Raw genomic sequence first — 4,392 nt, forward strand, 5'->3', positions numbered from 1 at the left:
GCTAGAGCACCCCTCCTGGCCTCGCCAGGATGACCGGGCAGAGGAGGTGCGAGCCTAGCTGCCTCCTTTTCCCGCAGATGAAGGCACGGCCCCAGCAGACGAGCTTGCCCCGAGTAGGGCCGTCGAGTCCCCTTTCAGCCTCTTCGCCGCCTGCGGCGGCCTAACCAAAAGATGAAATATGTCAAGTCCTGATGGCGAAAACAAGAGCAAAGCAGAGTTCGTGTAGTTACTGATCGGCTGTCGCGGGCTCCAATAGCCTCCGGCCAAGCTTGAAGCCCGAAAGCCTCCTGCGGGGCTCAGCCTCGGGAGATCTGGCGACAGAGGAAGGCGCACCGGAGGGGCTGGAGCTAGCTTCAGGCAGCACCAGGGCTGGAGTAGACCCTCGGGAGATCAGCCCCGACCTGTCCTTCTTCGGGATCAAGGGCAGGTCCTCTCCTCCTCACCTGGCGCCGGCCTCGTCATCGTCTGGCATGGAGCGGAGGGCGCAGGCCCTGCGCCAAGGGGAAGTCTCCCCCATCCCCTCGGTGGTCGCCTCCGAGTCGTGCTCTTCCTCCTCCTCCTCATATTCCTCCTCTCCCCTGCCGGAATCGTCGGAGGACAAGTCCACCGCCGCCATCGTCGTCGGATCACCAGGGGCCTCCGCCGGCACCAGTCCGCCCCCGTCGAAGGCGGGCATGGCGTTCAACACCAGCTCCCAGTCGTCACGGAGGAACAAGGGGACCGGGGCGCCCTCCGAGCTTGCCACGTCCTCTCCGACCAGGGAGCGGAGGGACTCAGTTAGATCCTCGTCGGCCAGGGCCATCGAGCTCAGGCAAAGGACCGCATCCACATCCTCGAGCCTCCACAACGGGCGCGAGTGCGCTGAAGTGGAGCCACCCGGTGCACCAAGAACTCCCTCAGGAGCGTGGCCCCGGTCAGCTTCGCCGCCCTCAGGTCGCCCGGTCTCAGGTCCGCATTCATCTTCTCCAGCACCACCTTCGCCCGACGATAGTCAAGCTTCGCACGAGACCATGCCTCGTCGGTCTGGGGCTGCCCCGTGGGCAGCGCCAGCCGGGGGTTGGTGCATCTTGTGTCCATCATGACCCACTTGCTCCGGAAGCCGTCGACCCTCTTCCAGACCTTCGATATGGCATTGTCTTTGGAGTACGCAACAAAGCCCGTGCACGCCAAGATGTTGGCGCCAGAAACTCGGAGGGAGAAGAAATGGCGCAGCAAGGCCACGGAGGGCATCACCCCGACGTGCGCCTCATAGTAGTAGGCGAAGATTGCCAGGAGAAGGACAGAGTTGCGGTAGAGATGCAGAGCATGCAGATTATACTGGCGGAGGACAACAAAGAAGAACTCGGAGAAAGGAGGCACCAGACCAGCAATGATGGAGCTCATGAAGAATGGATAAAAGGTGCTCCCCTTGCCCTCTGGCTGAGCAGAGCCGGGCCGGAGCGTGGTCTCCCCCATCTCGCTGCCCTGCGCCGCCTTCATCAGGCGCGTGAGGGAGAGATTCTTCTCCGTCAGGTTTGAGGGATCCAGGGCTGGCGAGTACCAGGCTGGCGGAGCCCCGGTCACGGTCTTGCGAGGCGCCATCGCTCGTTGGAAGTGGAAGGTTGAGGCAGATCTGGAGATTTTGGAAGCAAGGGGGCGAAGAGAAGAAAGGGGATCTGAAACAAGATGAACGAGAACAATGAAGGCAAACCTAACCCGGACCAGCCCTTTTGTCAGATGAGCAGTTGTCGAGGCAGCATGGGGAAGTGGAGACACCCACGTCCAATCAACAACCACGCGGCGCCCAAGGCCGCAGGCTGATGGGGCCTGCGGCACTCCGCACTTGCCCCTTCGCTTCTCTGCTAACCCAAGTCCGAGCGCGCTTTGGGCTCGGGGGCTACTGTCGGTGTTCTGGGAACGGGGGTCCCTAGACTTGCCTGCCTGCGGCCTGCGGCGTGGCTCGGATGGCGGCCCAGTACGACCCATCTTCATCGACCCAAGCTCAAGACCCTCGTGAGGGTCCAAGCCTCGCGGGGCGGACGAAGAAAGGCTTCCTCAGGAGTGACCTCACCATGCAGGCTCGCGAGGAGGCGGAGAGATCAAGGCAGGGGTACCTCGCGAGGTGCCCGTGACGCAAGCCATGACGATCGAGACCAGGCGGGCGCCAGGCGGGCGCCGGCCTGTGTAGTGTCCTTGTTTCCTCTTTGGTGCAAAGGGGGCAAGCACAGACCGAGGCATCAAGCAAAGGCTACCATTCCAGTGCAACGAGACCAAGACCAGTAGAGCGGCATGACGGAGGTCACCATGGAACCCAAGACGACATCATCGCCAGTGCCTTTGACAGTCGAAGACCAACTTTAGTCAGCATAAGTTGTACTAGATGTTTCCCTTCAAAATGGCCGTTGTTGGCGCCCTTTCCGTGCAATATTTGGGAAGAGGACCAGGGCCTCTATATATAGGGTTAGCCACCACAGTAGAAGGGGACCACACCTTGGATTGAGGTGAAGTTCATCCACATCCCACTACAAGAACACCCCTCGCAAGGTTGTTCTTCCACTGTACTGTTCATCATCAGCCCCTGAGGCAATCCACACACCACACATTGGAGTAGGGTATTACACCACAATGGTGGCCTGAACCAGTATAAACCCCGTGTCCCTTGTGTTGTTCATCTTGTTAGCTTAGATCCTCAGCGAGGCGTTTGAACGTGGATCGGTAGGCAAGAGATCTTCGCGCGCACCCTAGAGTTGAAACCTTAAGGGTTTTGCCGGAACCCCACATCCAACAATTATGTTTCTTAAACGCATGGCTTGTTTTAAAGAAAACAAAAGGGTTCGATGAGAACACAACAAGGCTCATGTTGCAAAGAGTCAAGCGCAACACGAGCCTTGTTGCAAAGGCTGGTGCACGCTCATGAAGAGAAAATCAGATGCTTGCCGAGCTCACCATCCAACAGTTACTAAGGTGGCGGATGTTTTCTAAACATCACCCGGCCGACGGGTAGCATGACCCTTATTTTTAGGTCAGCATACTAACTTATAGCGAGTGTGGCAGGCCATGTTGCTGGCAATTTTGGGCCTTGTTTCCACTGTCTCGTCTTGTCCTAAATCTTCTCTAGACTAGGTACCGATCACATCATCTGGTGTGTATCTATCTGTGTAGTCCGACTCTACCACGCAGACGGCAGACCTGCGGGAGCCGTGCAGGCAAAGGAGACACAAACCCCCACCCGTGGGCGTCAAACGATGTCGATGCGGACGGGGGCCAGCATCGGAAATGACGAGCAGGAAAAGAAGCGTGTGCCCACGGGCGCAACCATGGCTACGGCGGTGCGCCGAAGGTGTTGGTCCTCCATGTTCCCGGACGACCTCCTCATCGTCATCTACAGCATGGTCGCCTCCCCACGCGGCCGAGCATGCTTTGCCGCCGTCTGCCGGTCGTGGCAGGCCGGCTGCCGCGCGCGGGGTGCCGCTCCCGTGGCTGCTCCTGTCACCGATCGACGACAACATGATAAGGCCACTAGTAGAAAAAGGGCCTATAGTCCCGGTTGGTGAGGGCCTTTAGTCCCGGTTCATGAACCGGGACTAAAGGGTCGGTACTAATGCCATGACCCTTTAGTCCCGGTTCAATCCAAAACCGGGACAGATGGGCCTCCACGTGGCCTGTCCGCTGAGCCCAGGCAGGAGGGCCTTTGGTCCCGGTTGGTGGCACCAACCGGAACCAATAGGCATCCACGCATCAGCATTTCTATGGCTGGGGTTTTTGTTTTTTTTTAAAGGGGGGGTTGGGGGTTTTGGGGGGTTAATTTAGGTGTTTCATATATTGTGCTATAGCTAGCTAATTAATAGAGAGAAGTGTCCTCTCTTTTGTCCGTGCTTGGTCGACGCTACGTACCATACATACGTATAGAGAGGACTAGCTAGACATGCTAGCTAGCTAATAAGCAAACAGAAGATTGTCATGAACATATATGCATACAGAGAGAAGTGATATCGACCACCTCTCCTTGGTCGAACAACAAGTTCTCGTATATCTATCCGACACTACCGGCTACATATATACAATAATTATCTTTTACAAATATATAATCTCCTAAAATACAGACGCGTGGTCCACATAGTATTCTCCGTCTTCTGCGATCACATGGTCAAGAAAGAATGCCGCCAATTCCTCTTGAATTGCTCGCATGCGATCTGGTGCTAGGAGTTCATCCCGCATCCGAAACATCTAATTTTAAGAAGGGGGTCAATACATACATATATATATATATATATATATATATATATATGAATGAATGAAACTCAACACAAATGATGGTAATAAAATAAAATTGTGAATATTGTTATTTACGCACTTCATATTGTTTGTCGGAGTAGCCCCGCTCACAGGTCGTGTGGCGGATGGACTCGCAAA

Source organism: Triticum dicoccoides, chromosome 5B (assembly GCF_002162155.2).
Source record: "Triticum dicoccoides isolate Atlit2015 ecotype Zavitan chromosome 5B, WEW_v2.0, whole genome shotgun sequence".
Lineage (NCBI taxonomy): Eukaryota > Viridiplantae > Streptophyta > Magnoliopsida > Poales > Poaceae > Triticum > Triticum dicoccoides.